The sequence below is a fragment of the Trichechus manatus genome, unplaced genomic scaffold (genome assembly GCF_000243295.1).
Source record: "Trichechus manatus latirostris isolate Lorelei unplaced genomic scaffold, TriManLat1.0 scaffold00162, whole genome shotgun sequence".
Taxonomy (NCBI): Eukaryota; Metazoa; Chordata; class Mammalia; order Sirenia; family Trichechidae; genus Trichechus; species Trichechus manatus.
The window spans coordinates 5676699-5693129 of NW_004444098.1; the positions used below are offsets into that span (position 1 = coordinate 5676699).

Here is a 16431-nt window from a genome sequence, read left to right on the forward strand (position 1 = left end):
TCCATGAATTTGTCTGCCTTTTCCATGAATTTGTCTATTTTTTCCTCATTTTTGTCTGCTTTTTGCTTCAACTCTTGGATAATTCTGAATATTAGAGACTTGAATTCCCTATCAGGTAGTACTAGTGCCTTTTCTTCTACTGGAAAGTCATCTGGTGTTTTATTTTGGACACCTACTGGAACCATCCTGTCCTGTTTTTGTATATGTTTTGTTATTGTCTGCTGTCTTCAGGGCATTCAGTAGTTATTTTCCTCATTTATTGATTGTAGATTTGTTTGTTTTGTCTCGATTTTTTGTTTTATTTTGTTATGTCTCAACAGGTGGGCTGTGCATTCTTTGTTGTTTGCTCATCTGTGGGCACGATGCTTTTCACCTCCTTCCCCAATGGGCAGGGTCAGTCACTCAGGTATGGTACAGCAGGGCAGGTCTAGCTGAAGGGGAGTTGCTGGGATAGGTTGTTTGTAGCACGTACTAGGGCTGACAGGGCGGACCGGGAATCAGTGCAGGGCAGGTTCTGGTAGGCCATGCCTGTGCTGCTTGGGGGTGTGATGTTCAGTGCACAGTGCAGGTAGGCAGGAATGAGGAGGGAGATTGTGATGTGTGGAGCTAAGATGGGTATGGGAAAGAGGAGAGAGGAACAGGAGCCAAAAACATACACACAAACAAAAAAGAGTGCTAAGGGAGCTTGTTATTGGAGTGGAGAGATGAGAGAATGAGAAACGGAGAAAAACAAAAACAAAAAAAAAAGAAAAAAGGTAAAAGAAAAAATAAATAAATTGGGAAACTGGAAATGAAGACAAAAAGGGAAAAAGAGAGAGAAGAAAACAAAACAAAGAAAGAAACAAACAAAAAAGCCAAGGAAAAGGAAATGCCCCCAGGGGTGTCACTGTACATCTGCACAGGGTAAGGGAGTATCTCCCAAGCTGCGTGGCACTGCCCGGCCAGAAGGGGCTCCCAAGCCGAGAAAAGAGAAAGAAAACAATCAAACAAATGAAATCAGAACAAACAAACAAACAAAAAGAATGCCCCGAGGGTCCCACCAGCACGGCAGCATGGGCCAAGAAGCAGTTCCACAGTCGAGTGGCACCTCGCAAACCCCCACGAAGAAGCAAAAAGGCCCACGAAGCCAGGTATTTGAGAGAAAGGAGGGGGAGGTGGTGAGACGTAAGGAAGAAATCTAATGAAGTGGAAAAAAGCAACACCAGCAGCCAACAAATGGCACTCAGGGAGCCCGCCAGCATGGGTGGGTGGAATCTAAGTGACACCAGGGTGAAGCTGGTGCTTCCCGGCCAAGAGACTGTGGCCGCAGGAAGCAGAGGAGGCCGAGTGGGGGTGAAGAAGGGTGGTGAATGGGAAAGTGTATGTCTTTGGTTGCTGGTTGTTCTGTCTCCTTCTGGAAGCTCCGTGAAGCTGCTTTCTCATACCCCCTGTTTGCTGATCTCCGACAGGAGTCCAAGATAGTGGACCCGTGCTGCGGTAGCTGATAGGGGACCTCTGCATGTATCTCTCCTTGCTCTCTGTTCTCGGTCAGTTTCTTATTCCATTCGGTGCTTGGATGAGTTCTTTATCTCTTCATTTGATGCTTAGGGTTTCAGGACTGATGTGTGACTCTGTTTGACTTAGTTTTTCGGATCTTTGCTGTGGAGGGATGGCGTGGTGCTTCTGACTATTGCGCCATGTTGCCCGTAGCCTCTTTTTCTTATGAGACACTTGTCTCCACCCTTGAGATCTTTGGATGCCCTCGTAGTGAGGAACATCAATCCACTGAGATCTACAGATGGCTCTGTGTTGCTAATGAAATCAGTGGCTAACCCACAGATGCACCAGTTAGCTTTGAATAAGGAAAAACACTTCACAGGCTGTATTCCTGACTGTGGAAATGAATCACAGAAATGTATTCCATTGAGAAACCCATTGAGAAATTCTGCACGGAGAAGGAAAACCTCATTCACACGCCTAGAGAAATAACCCTGAAATTCATATCCTTCCTGACGGAGTGCAATAGCACCATGTTTTTCCATGAGGGATACCCCATTAGTAGGCATATGCATTGTTTTTCCTTTTTCCTACCAATGATATGACGGACACAGCCCACATTCAGAGAAATGTTTAAGGTAAATAAAAATCATGAGAGTGCTTTGGTTTGTTTTCAAATGTAATGGGAAACTCCTGGCTTACCTTGAAGGCTGTATGATAGGCTTCTGGAGGTGGATTGAGGTTGGGAATTTCAGAGCCAAATCAGGATCTAAGTGGCAAATCCCAACACTCCAGGATGAGGCAAGGAGGCCAAGACAAGATTAGGGTGCGTTAGTGGTGAGTCTTTGGTGGTTCAGTGGTAGAATTGTCCCCTCCCAAGTAGGAGGAATATTATTAGGGCTTTTTGATATTACTTAGATAATGTTATGAATAAGAGTACAGTTATTTTGTTCATTATATGATATTATTTAAATCATTCACATTAAAATAATTCTAAATAACTGCACTGTTTATAAAACAAGCAATATAAACTCTTTTAGTGAATTAATAAATCAAAAGAGAAATCAAACAAATCCTCATCTGAATGCAGTTTTTTAGACATTTAGATCTCTTTGATAAATATGGAGAAAGCTAAAGCACTAACACTCAATGTTTGCATTTTTTTACTTTGCCACGACTCTAGTATTTATCTTGCACCAAGGGAATAGCACAGGAAAGCCTTACTCATTACGTGTGAATTTTCCTAAGTGGTTCTCGGCAGAGGAAAAGCTCGCAATGACCTGTCTAGTTATAAGGAAATAAGGCAAGTATTCTTTCCTTAGGAGCCCTGGTGGCGCAGTGGTTGAGAGCTCAGTTGCTAACTAAAAGGTCGGCAGTTCGAATCTACCAACCGCTCCTTGGAAACCCTATAGGGCAGTTCTACTCTGTCGTATAGGGTCACTATGAGTCGGAATTGACTTGATAGTATCGGGTCTCCTCAAATAAAGGATCCTGGGTGGCACAAACGATTTGCATTGGTGGTTCAGTGGTAGAATTCTCGTCTTCCATGCAGGAGACCTGGGTTCGATTCTCGGTCGGTGGACCTCATGCCCAACCACCACTCCTCTGTCAGTGGAAACTTGCATATTGCTATGATATGCTGAACAGGTTTCGGTGGAGCTTCCAGACTAAGACGAACCAGAAAGAAAGGCTTGATGATCTACTTCCGAAAATCAACCAGTGAAAACCCTGTAGATCACAATGGTCCCATCAGAAATCAATCATAGGAATGGCGCAGGACCAGGCAGTGTTTTATTCTGTTGTACCTGTGGTTGCCATGAGTGAGGGGTGAACTCCATGACAGCTAACAACAACATTCTTTCCTTGGCTAGCAAAAAGGAGTAAATAATAGCTGATCTGTGTCTAGCAAAGGAAAGAGACTTGTAAACCGTGATTCTTAAGTAGTTTTTATCTTTACCATCACCTTAAATCCAAGCATAGATATTATGTGGGTAAAGTGGGCGAGGGTTTTGGCTAATCAGGTAAAACAATACCATCTTGCCAGTCATTTTGTATATTTGAGAAGTACTAATCACAAGGACACATCGTTGTCTTTTTACTGGGAAAGCAAGGAGCTCAAATCCTGTTCAAAGCTTCTTTTGGTTAAAATTTCTATTCACTTCCTTACATCCATGTGATTATCAGTGAGCCAGCCTGATTTGTTTGTTTCTAACATATAAAAAAATGAGATCTGGCTCACGACAATTCGTATTTTGGGTTTTTTAATCTCTAAGGCCAAATTAAAAGTCAGCTTTGGACATTAAAATATGAAAGGCTTGATGGATTCATCCTTTTCACAAAGAAGGAAAATAAGAGAGATGGGAGAATAGGAACAATGCATATAAAATAGTTACAATATGAAGAATAGTAACCAGCTATTCCTAGCCAGACTTAAACTTACAAAAAAACTGGCTTTAATTAAAAAAAAGATGCCAACTGGAAATAAGAAGAAATGGGAGTTTATGATAACTCAAAGGATTTATTAAGACATTTAGATTGTAGAATCTTTATTCCTGGAGATCTAGAAGAATGTTTGTCTGAAATAGTTTGAATCATAGCTGTCTAAAATATGTATTTCTGGCTATAATGTAAATCAGTCATAAACCTCGAGCAAATTCAAACTGTGGTGGGGGAAACAGGAAATGCCAATCAGATTATATGTGCATGGCGCGGTGACATTAGCACTTTGGGTTCAGAATGGGCCATTAGGCATGTAATTTCTCTAATGTTCTACCACGATTCTTTGGCCAACTATGGGCAAGATAATCATAAAACACTGCTAGCTTACAGGAAGTGAATTTAAAGACAAGAAATTAGTTTAATAACCAGCAAGTAACTTTCTGCCAGAAGAATGAACACATCAGTCTTGGAAGAAATACAACTGGAATGCTCCTTGGAAGCAAGGATGGCAAGACTTTAGCTAGCTTACTTTGGACATGTCATCAGGAAAGACCAGTTGCTAGAGAAGGACATTATGTTTGTGCCTCAAATAAATTGAGGTTCTGTTGAAAACAAAGAATGGGGAGATGAATATTGGATTGTCTACCAGTAGTCTCTGGCACAATATGTATCAAAGATCACTGCCAATTTAAGGAGTGGTCTATGACCATCCTTCCTTATTTGTGCATCCTTTTGTTTTTCCTGGAGTTAATAATGGTCTCAGTTTTGTTTAATTTATATGTACCTGTTTATCCTCAAATGTATTCTATCAGTTCCATTTTTCCCCCCTGGAGACCTACCTCCAGGAGTGCTCCATCTTCCTGCTGTAATCTAGACAGGGGCCCTTCTAAAACTGCTGATCTGTCATCCTGGACTTTCCTTACTTCCATTTATGTTTGTTCTCTCTCTAAACCCCATTAACTTACTCCTTCTTGGTTTAACTCTCTCAGTTTGCTAAAACACATCATTGAGTGGTTTCTAAAGAAAGAGTACGAGGGATGCAAAACTTTTGAGCCTTTGTCTGACTCAAAGTTCATCCATGTTGTAGTATGTATCAGAACTTCATTTCTCTTTATGGTTGTGTAATACCATTGAAAGGAGCCCTGGTGGCACAGTACTTAAGCACTCGACTTAAAATGCAGGATTCAAACCCATCAGCCACTCTGCGGGAAATAAATGTGGCAGTCTGCTTGCATAAAGATTACAGCCTTGGAAACTCTATGGGGCAGTTCTACTCTGTCCTGTAGGGTCCCTATGAGTTGGAATTGACTCGATGGTAATGCGTTTGGTTTTTGGAATATCATAGACTTTTTAAAATTTTTATTTTATTTTTACTTTTTATTATTTTTAATAATATTTTATTGTTTTCAGTGAAAGTTACACAGTAAATTAGATTTCCATTTGACAATTTCTATACAATTTGTTCAGTGACATTAATTACATTTTTCACAATGAGTCAACATTCTCTTTCATTGTGTTCTGTTTGTTCAATTTCTAGTACTCTAGTTCTCCTGCCCCCTTAGCTTCTCATCTTTGCTTTAGAGTAATTGTTGACATTTTGGTCTCAAAAAAAAAATTATTATTTTTTAATAGAGCACCGTACTCACAGGTAGTATCCTTTGTTTTGTGTGTCACTCTGTTACTTTGCTAAAAGGTGGTCTTAGGATAGTTTTGGTTCAGGGTTTAAAGAGTATCTCAGGGCAATAGTCTCAGGGAGTTCTCTGGTCTCCATCAGTCCAGCAAGTCTGGATTTTTTAAGAATTTGAATTTTGTTCTGTGTTTTTCTCCTATTCTATCAGGGTTTATCTATCATAGCGCTGTTCAGAACAGTTGGTAGTGGTAGCCAGGCACCATCTAGTTCTTCTGGGTAGATGCAGCCGTGGTTTATGTAGGCTATTAGCTTTGTAGACTAGTTTCTTCTCTGAGACTTTGGCTTCCTGGAATATCATTGACTTTTGATAATGTATCCCAACATATGTTACAATTAACTACATGAAATTGCTGGTACTCAGTCACTTTCACTTACATAAACACTAGTTTCATATGTGTTGCCCAACAGAACACTGAGAGGTGCACAGGCACTTCTAGTTGTCCTCCAAGGGAGCCGTGCCAATGTCCATACGTGTCCACTATGACCTCTCCATGACCATGTGCCCAGGAAGCTATGTTAGCTCTGCTGTGTGGGAGACTGTTTGCAATAAAACCTGCACATAACTATAGAGGAGTATTGTCTAGGCTCCTTTTATAAGGAAGATCTGCCAAGACTACAACACCCCTTCAGGTAACATTTGCAAATGTTGTTAACCACAGACTTGGGGGTAGGCGTCCATTCATTTGATGTAGCAAATTCCTTTACTTTGTTTCCAATAAACAGATCTAACCTTCACTTAATGGACAATCCCCAATGGGCCATTTGCCTAATTAGAATTTTTTTTAAATTACATTTGTTTATTTATAAATTAAAAAGACGACTTCCATTTATTTCCATTGTTCATTTTCCATAGGAGTTTTCTGAATCATTTCTGGAGGGAGCATATTTTAGGGAAAAAAGCAGAATTATTCTAATCTGAGCCACAAAGTAAGAACCTGGCTTATTTCCTTTGTTCCAATGATACTGTTTATTCATCCTTAATCTGATGATGGTAGTACTTACCTTTTGGTATTCGGATAGAGTTTAAACAGTGCACATTGGTGAAGTGCTTGGCACAATGCTTGACTCCCAGTGTGCACTCGTAAATGGTGTTTGTTAATGGCATGCCCATTAGCCTTCATATCCTGATGCGTTATGAAAAGGTGATAGAGATAATCGCCATCAATCACTGTATCACTTATTTACAAAAATGCCCTTTCATGTTGCTGTTGTTGTTGTTAGGTGGCGTCAAGTCAGTTCCAACTCATAGCGACCCTATGGACAACACAGCGAAAGACTGCCCAGTCCTGCGCCATCCTCACAACCGTTGTTATGCTTGAGCCCATTATTACAGCCACTGTGTTAATCCATCTCGTTGAAGGTCCTCCTCTTTTTCGCTGACCCTCTACTTTACCAAGCATGATGTCTTTCTCCAGGGACTAATCCCTCCTGATAACGTGTCTAGAGTAAGACAGATGTTTATGTTTGCAGTTTGTGGTGCCTTCATAGAAAAATATGAGGTTCTGTTTTAGAAAGCTAGTCTCCTCTCTTTCCCTCTGATCTGGATATAGCTCAAATTTGGGAGGGTTAGGATGGGAAATGGCCTTGTGCTTATTGTTTTCATAAGTACAGACTAGATATTAAATTCTGGTAAGAAGGTTAACTTAATAGTTTAATTGTCCAGGTGATTCTTCTCCCTTTCACAATATGGCTGTGGTAGCAGTCTGACTGGTCTTGATGTCTGGGGGAAGCCACACAGTGCATTTGTTTTCTTTCCACAAATGTTTGCTGACTATCTACTGCATGGTAGGGGTCGTGAAAGTGACTGGGACTACGAAGATAAATAGGACACCACTCTTGCCCTTGCGAGTTTTATGATTTAGTAGGAGAGGCAGATTCAAGAATATATCATTGGAGTACAGAGTGGAAGTGAAACAACAGAGGTGTACTATGGCATACCCCATCTGGTGCTTACCATCTCCTGATTGGGCACAGCTCTCCCAACTTCCCCCTCAGTGTCCTCACTGCAGGAAGGGAGAGAGTATTTACACCATGGAAGTTGGCAAAGGCTACTACAAATCTGTACTTTTTTTTTTTTGAGAGCTGGTTGTTAAACATTTTCTAGCACACCACTGAGTGTATATAAATTGCTTTATGAACATAGAGAAGGGAAAGAATTAACTTGTTTTGGGGCGTTCAGGGAAACCATGAAAGAGGTGGTGACATTTGAACTTCTAAGATAGTGGGGGAGTGGTCCAAAGGAGAAGACAAATGGATGAAACTTTGGAAGGGCACATCTTTGAGAGAGGAAATCGCAGCTGACATTGACCTTTGAGGTGATGACAGCAGAAGGCAAACACACTTGTGAGAAGCTTCTATTGAAGGGGATAAATAGATGTGCTTGGGATTTAACTCCAGTGATATGGCTTTTATCGTGGTAAAATATATATATAAAAAAATTTGCCATTTCAGCCATTTTTACCTGTATAAGTCAATGACAGTAATTACTTTCACTATGGTGTACAACTGTCATCACTATCTGTTATTGACTGAATTGTGTGCCCCCAAAATATATGTTGTAAATCTTAACCTCTCTGCCTGTGGTTATAATCTTATTTGGGAATGGGTTGGTTTTTTTTTTATGTTAATGAGGCAGAATTAGTGTTGGGTATATCTTGAGTCAATCTCTTTTGAGATATAAAAGATATTAAACAAGCAAGCGAGCAAACAGAGATGCCAAGCACATGAAGATTGCCCAGGAGCAGAAGCTCAGAAGAAACCTTCCTCCAGAACCAACAGAGAGAGGAAGCCTTCCCAAGAGCGAGTGCCCTAAATTCGGACTTCTAGCCTCCTAAACTGAGAAAATAAATTTCTGTTTGTTAAAGCCATCCACTTGTGGGATTTCTGTTATGGCAGCACTAGATAACTAAGACACTAACCATTTCCAAACTTTTCCATCACCCTGAACAGAAACTCAGTTCCCCTTAAGCAATAACTCCCATTCCTTCCTCTCCCCAGCCCCAACCAAAAAAAAAAAAATCCCTTCATCGTCGAGTAGATTCCAACTCCTAGTGACCCTATAGGACAGAGTAGAACTACTCCATAGGGTTTCCAAGGAGAGGCTGGAGGATTTAAACTACCGACCTTTTGGTTAGCAGCCATAGCTCTTAACCCCTGCACCACCAGGACTCCTTCCCCAGCCCCTAGTGATCACTAATAAGCTGGTCTATACACTTTCAAAGGAGCCCTGCTTAAGTGCTTGGCTGCTAACGGAAAGGTCTGCAGTTTGAACCCACCAGCCACTCCAGGGGAGAAAGACCTGGCAATCTGCTCCCATAAAGATTACAGCCTAGAAAACCTATGGAGCAGTTCTACTCTAGATACTTCATATAAGTGGAATCATTCAATATTTGTTCTTTTGTGTCTGACTTATTTCACTCAACATAGTGTTTGCAAGGTTCATCCATGTCATAGCATTTCATTTCTCTTTATGGCTGAGTAATATTCCATTGTATGGATAGACCACATTTCATTTATCCATTCATCCTTCGACGGACACTTGGGTTGTTTTCACCTTTTGGGTATTTTGACTAATGCTACGGTGAACAGTGGTGTGCAGATATCTGTTTGCGTTCCTGCTTTCAATTCTTTTGGGTATATACCCACGAGTGGAATTGTTGGGTCATATGGTAATTCTATGTTTAACTTTTTGAGGAAGCACCAAACTGTTTTCCACAGCAGCTGCACTGATTTATATTCCTACCAGCAATAAACAAGGGTTCCAATTTCCCCACATCTTAGCCAAGACTTGGGATTTTCCTTTCTTTTAATGATAACCGTCCTAGTGGGAGTGAAGAAGTATCTCACTGTGGTTTTGGTTGGCATTTGCCTAATGACTAATCTCGTGATCATCTTTTCATGTGCTTACCGGCCATTTGTACATATTCCCTGGAGAAATGTACCTCCAATGATATTTAATGGCCACAGACCTGGGTAGCTCCCTGTGTCCTGGGACTAAGAGTACGCCTTGGGCCAGCATTGTTGTTGTTTGTTGCCGTAGAGTCAATGCCAGCCAACAGCGACTCCGTGTGTGCATAGTGGAACTGCTCCGTAGGGTTTTCAAGGCTATGACCTTTTGGAAGCAGATCACCAGGCCTGTCTTAGGTGCAGTATTTCTCAAAGTGAATCCAAATCCTTTGGCAGTGTCATAAAATGCAGATTCTCAGGCTCCCCCTCAAACCTACTGAATCAGATTCCCCTGGAGCAGGGGCCTGGGGATTTGGATTTTAAACAATCTCCCCAGAAGTTTTCTTGCACACTCAATTTTGAGAACCAGTATTTCAAAGCCTGTAAATCAATGGTTCCCAACCAGGTGCAATTTTGCCCCCCAGGGGACATTTGGCAAAGTCTGGAGACATTACTGATTGTCTCAATATGGTGATGGGGGAGGTGTTCCTAGTATCTGAAGGATAAAGACCAAGGATGCTACTAAACATCCTACAGTGCACAGGACATCCCCACCACAGAGAATTATCCGGCCCCAAATGTCAATAGTGCTGAGAATGAGAACCCCTGGTTGATGTCATAGTGAAGGGCTCTGAAATAACTACCAGAGGTGGACTGAGGTCAGCTTGTGTCATTGACTGCTGAGGTGGGGGCTGGGATAGGGTTATGGACCCCCAGGCTGGGATCTAGGCCTTCCAAATTTTCACCAAACTGGGCAAACTCACACATATTGAACCCATGCAGAAAGCACTGGAGACGTTGCTGATTCATCATTAGCTAAGTTGTTTTTATTTTCCCTCTGATCCCCCAAATTTGAAAATATTTATTGAATGATTTTCACAAAATGTTGGTTACTTCTGTAGGACACAAATATGTGCCACTCATGCAAAATGAAGCATTGAAATCATAGTGGTTAAGAGTTGCAACGATTTCGTGTTTATATGGAGTTAAGAAAGCAAACTTTGGTAATTCTCTTTAGGTCTGGGTTTAAGTTTATAAGAAACTAGCTAGCTCTCCTCTTATCTTGCCGAGGTGATATCCAGCTCTTCCCTGTTCATAAATTCAGATCAATTTTGCAGGCGAGGTGAACAGTAGTGAAAGGTAAATATACTTACTTAAAAAAAAACTTGCTTAACAAAACTTTAATGTTTATTGTTGTAATAGGAACAAAAACCCTAAAAATTCTTGTTCATTTGCTGTTTTTCAAAGATTTGCGCGCACATTCCATTAAGCTGGTTTTTCTTCGAGCAGCTACACAGTTCATCTTTTATGGAAATGAGGTGGGGAGCCCCCTCTTTCCTTGATTGCTGGTGTCAGCTAACGTGTCTCGCAGAACAATTTGGGTTCCTCCCCAGTGTCTTTGCAAGATCCCCTTTTAAAAATCCAGCTGGGTTATGAGTGTTGAACTTTACTGGCTGGAATATTTCTACACCTTCCAAATGCTACTGTGCTTTTAGGGAGCTCTAAAAATGATAGGACGTAAGGCCTGAAGCTAGTTAAGCTCGGCGCGGACCCAGAGCTCTTAGATAAGAATGGAACTCCGACAGCACAAATGGACTGCCCGCTTCAGAGCTGGAGACCCTGTTTCCAGCTGCTCCCAGCCATTTAAATCCTGAAAGCTCTCCTAATCCTGGTGGAGGCAGCCTTTCTGGCTGCCGCGGCCCGCCCCTCCCTCCTGATTGGCGGGGCGGCTCGGGGCCCTGAGCCAGCCACCTAAGAAGTCTCTGAGCCCTGATTTGAAATAAGAGTCAGGCGGTCCTCGCTTCCCTGCGCCCGACTTTTCATAGGCTGGGAGAGAAAAGGTTGAGAAACTTGACATTGTCTTGGGCAGAGTGCGTGTAGCAACAGATCAAAGAAAAAGAGGCAGAAAACGTGCTCGGAGCTGCTGGCGGATTTCGCTGAGAGTTGCTTTTGTCTTGCGGGCTTCTGGGGGTTCGGGGTTTGCACTCTTAAACGACTGTGGTGTGGGCTTCCATGCAGCTCGCTCCCTGCCGGATGGATCATGGGATTCTAAACATGAGGCAGGTAAGCTCCGGGGGGCTGCGCTGGGGGGGTGCAGAGGTGGGGCGCAGCTTGCACCCTTGGGATCTGTTACCCGGAGAGCCTGAGTTAGCAGACGCCTGTTCAACTTGATGCATTTGGCATGGAGACAGGGCTGCGCTTTCCGAAGGGAACCAAAGAAGCAGGTTCCCTGAGGTCTCCCCGGGCCTGGGCACCCCCTCCCCAGTTTGGCCTCTGATGGTGATTGGTGATGTCAGGCCGTCATTGTAAAGGGTATAAAAGCGGTTTGTGGATATGTAAATCAATTCCAGTTTGCGGTGGCTGCAACGTATTGTGCAGGACCTCTCTCATTCTTTTAGCCTGTATCCAATGCCTTGCCTTCCAATAAAGACAAGGGAATGTCCTGAAAAAGAATTACACGGGGCCGCTTATCTCCCGTTGGCTTCCCGGTTCTGAGCATTGACTGTGTTTGTGGGCTGAGAAGGCGGAACCAGGCCGAAAGGAGCACAGACAGTCCTTCCAGAAAAATGCACATTTGTTTCTCTGTCCCAGCAGTTTGGAAACTGTATTGCTTCTGGACAAGAGAAGACAGCCGTGAAAGTGGCAAGCGGGGAAGGGGCTCAGGGGTTACTTCAATGTGCTTTTAAAAAGAATTCTAAACTAGCAGCTTCTTCCGTGACCCTGAGGCACGGTGATAAAATTCCTTATCAGCCCAGGCAAGTTTATGGCTTTGCTGTTAAGAAAAGAAAAAAAGCGGGTGTAGAGAAACCGGGAAGAGGGTGTAATTCACAATTCAATCAAAGTTAGAGAAAGACTTTTATGTCAATATTGAAATATCAAAGTCAATACTCATACACGGGGAAGACTAGACTGAGAAAACATGCCAGTAGCCTGGCGAAGGCAAGGAATTCCGAGAGATAATACTGCTTTTGCCTGGGTGGATGGGATAAATTAGCATCTGTCTTGCCACCAGACAAGCTCTTCACTTTTTCTTCCCTAAGTGGATTCGCACCCATGCCGCCCTGCACACTTTGCACGAAGCAGTTTGCATAGGAAGCAAACCTTCCATTTAGTAAAGGGGCTGGGGCCGAGGGGTTTGGAACTTTTGATCCATTTGCTGCAGCTTGTGGAGGGGAAGCCAAACCCCCACCAAACGGGCAACCGCCTGGCTTCTTGGCCCCCACTTGCTCCCTGACGAAGCGTGCGTGGCAAGCCTCGGCGCTGCAGCAGAGCACTTTTGGGCTCGCGAGGGGCGTGTGCTTGGAATGAATCTCCCGCGCCTGACCGGACGCAGTTGGGCGGAGGGGCATTTGCTTTAAGTTCTGAAAACTCTCAGTCCAACCTCATTCTTTTTATGCCGAGCAATCAGCTGGGATGAGGAAAAGAGGCGCGAAGCCCCAATGGAAAGGATTTAAGAGGAAAAAGAGGCACCCAAAACAGGTTCTGAAAAAAGGTCCTTAGCTGGAACAAAGAAGTCATTGGATCCTGTACGCAGCCACCTGTCCTCTCTTTGGTGGCTGAGCTCGATTTTCAGAATCCCTGTTCCCACACAGTTCCTCTGGAACGGTGGCCTTCCCTGAGCCTGATGCCCAAGGCATGCTGTCCCACTTGCGGGATGGTTTGTCCCATGCTTAGCTCATTGTGGCATCGACTTGAAGCTGGAAAGTAGATGAGTATTGATGTTTCAAGGGCGCAGGTACACGCGTGCAGCAACTCCTCAGTTATTTAATGGCTGGACAACTTTGTATGTCTAATCATTTTGGGGGGCTGTTCAGTACTTGAAAGGAGGGTGGGACGGGAGGGAATGGGGAAGAGAGGGGAAAGATCATTGCTGGTCCCAAGAACCCGGACAGTCATGCATTTCAGGAACCTAACGTAACACATTTTTCCATGGCAGCTAGGACGAGTGTATTAGGGGGAAATGGGCTGGTGGAGTTATTGGCCGGGGTTAATCCTAACTTTATGGAAGTTTCTTTTGGGGGAACTGACTGGTGGGCCCAGGTGGGGTGAATAGCACCCACCAGCCCATTTGTCATCTCAGCCCCGCAGCCCCAGCTGGATTCACAGGGTTAACTATCAAACAGGCCTGCGTGTCGTCAGCTCCGCAATGAAATTCAATCTCACGCTGATGAAAGATCTGTCCCTGGGGCTGCAAAATGCTGAACAATGGTGGGGCAGCCCGGGACAGACCTGCCACCAACTGACCGCACTGACTGGCCAGCAGAACTAGAAAGCTGCCTGCCTGGTGATCAGATTCAGAGGGGTTGGGAGTTCTGCCAGGTTGACCAAAAAAGAACCGAGTAGAAGGACGGTGTTGGTGGAGCGTTCCTAAGGCCACGCTGAGACAGGCCAAAAGAAAAGTGCAAGCCCAATTCACTTTTCTCAGGAAGCAGTTTTAAAGTGGGTGCCAACCGTTCTCTCCACCCTGATCCTAATGGGAAACTTTCCTGAAACTTCCTTGAGAAGGAATGTGCTTGTTCCCAGGCAAAAGGGGAGGCACAGCCACCTGTTCTAGAAATCCAGCCAAAACCAACAGGTTTGCCTGTGGCATTGCCGCAACTGCAAATACCCTCCCTACACAGCAAGACACCCATTGTCCCCGTACATGAGAAGAACAAATAAGTCATTCTCGAGCTGGGTTGGGGCGGGTGCGGGGGGAGAAAAAAGGATCAGCCCTCCAGGCAAAGTTGCCTAGCAGACATATTTTGTATTTTGAACATCCTGACAACTTTGGAAAAACCTCGAAGGGAAGAGGGCATGCACTCGATCTCCCATGGACTAAACGAGTCAGCGCAGTTGCCCTATAATGAGAAGGGATAAAATGAAGTCGTTAGTCAGTGTTTTAAGTAGCTGTTAAATTCTTCCTAAGCTCGGATGCTGCCGTTACTAGGAGCTGTGGCTCCGTTTGATTAGCCTGTTTTGCATTCTTTCGGCTGGAATTAAAATGCCCAAGGACGTCTGGTTTAATAATGAAAGGCTTTGTATTAATCTTTCCTCTGAGGATTAGAAAGTCCTTTACAAACTTGATCTATTTATTCTTTGCCACATCCCCAGGAGAGAAGGAGGTGGCAATTTGATCCTCACTGAACAAACGGGAAGGTGAAGGCAGAGAAAGGTTAAGTACAAAGATACATAGCAAGTTAGGGGCAAGCCCAGGAATGACAAGGGATCCACCCCCACCCAGAAGGGCTACCTGTGCAGGCTTGGGGTCGCAAATGATATGCTAGGGAGTAAAACATTGATTTCTAATGGCTCTGTAAGCAGCGTGTAGTGCCCCAGGTGGGTTGTCTGGTTGCCTTTATTTGAAAGTCAAGCCTTTGAAAGTTTAAAAGGCATTTCTGTTCTCATTTGTTGCAACTCTGAGATAGGCCACCTTTATGACCTCTAACAGGAAGATACTGTAACTAACTGAAATTTTATATATGAGTCTGAGAAACGTTCTCTTTACAACAGATGTTTTTAAGTTTTGCATACGGTTTGTGGACCCTAATGTCCTCAAAATATGGTAACATACTTTAACATACATTAAAATGTTAATTTCTTCCCTCTTATCTCTTCTTTGCTGGAAATGTTGTAATTGTAAGACTTTTTGTTAACTTACAGAGCCTTTTTGGTCATTTTGATTTGTTTTGTTTGTTTGTTTTGCTTGGCTTTTCCTTGCCATTTGTTACGAGGCGTATTCGGGGTTTGCTTGGCTGTGGTCTGCGTGGACTGTGAGCAAATCCGTTAATTGGTAGTTGCATGTTATCCGCAGACATTCCAGCAAGTTTTAAGGGTGTGTGCGGACATGGATGTCTCCCAGCTTTGATCCCTTGTGTGTAGTCAATAGACACACAAGGTAGCTATGGCAACCTGGACTGTTGGTGAAAGCGGGGGATTTGGTCACTGGACAAAGAGTAGTTTGTTTGATTAGAAGAAGGTGGGGCCAGTCAAGACATGTTTAACGCACATGCTTTGAAGACTACAGTTCATCTAAACCATTTGGATTTTTCAAGATAGGCAAAAAGAATTGATGGCTACCCGTGACCGGAGTATTTTGCGTGTGTAATTTAAGTTGTTTTTTCACCAAGTGGTTGCTACTTTCAAAAAGCGATTTATAAAATGAAAGGGGTGTCCCACATATTATCATCAATATCCCTGTCACAGTTAGTGTAAATTTTTTTTTTTTTTTTCAGAACTTGGTGGGACTTTAGAAAGCAAGCTCTCGATGACTGGGAAGCATGCACTTTACCTCTCCACCTGCAGAGGGCAGGCTTGAAGTTTCTGTGGCTGAAGACCAGGCAGGGGACATTGCTTAAGGGAGCTGAATTAGAATTGCTCTTCCTATTTGGAGCAATGAGTTAGCGATTCTTAAATCTTGTGACAAAAGCTACTAGGAAAATGAGTGTGTTCAAGGAAGAGAACATCAGATATGCTGTGATTAAAGAAAGGGCTGTAAAACCAAGTCAGACAGGAATCTAATCTTCATGTAGATTTGGGGCAGTTGTATCAAGATTCTTTCCCGCTCATTATCAGTGCTTTTTATTTCACATGAAACCCATCTCAGGGGTTTTGTTTTAGAAGGTTGTTTGCCCAATTTGATAGAACTAGCATGTTCTAGAAATTTCTTTAAACAAAAAACCAGAATATTAGAGACCCATCAGCATCTCCAAGATTCCGGCCCCCGCCCAGAGAGAATTATTCTATTGACGCGAGATCAGGGTAGTTCATGGTCTATAGAAGGTCAGGAGGCACTAAGAACTTAGAAGATTGAGGCGCTGAGAAAAATGCTAAGGGAGCATTTTCCTGAAAGATACCTAAGAATGTATCTGCTTTGTGCTATCAAAGCGAAGTTCTTGCTA

General features: G+C 43.3%; 1 protein-coding gene across 1 annotated transcript in view; it reads left to right on the plus strand.

The window, feature by feature from the left end:
* Positions 1-11349: 11349 nt before the first annotated feature.
* MID1 (midline 1) overlaps positions 11350-16431 on the plus strand; it is a 186243-nt gene continuing 181161 nt past the window's right edge. The window contains exon 1 of the mRNA XM_004386356.1: positions 11350-11614. The gene's annotated coding sequence lies outside the window, so the exon portion shown is untranslated. The remainder of the gene's footprint in view (positions 11615-16431) is intronic.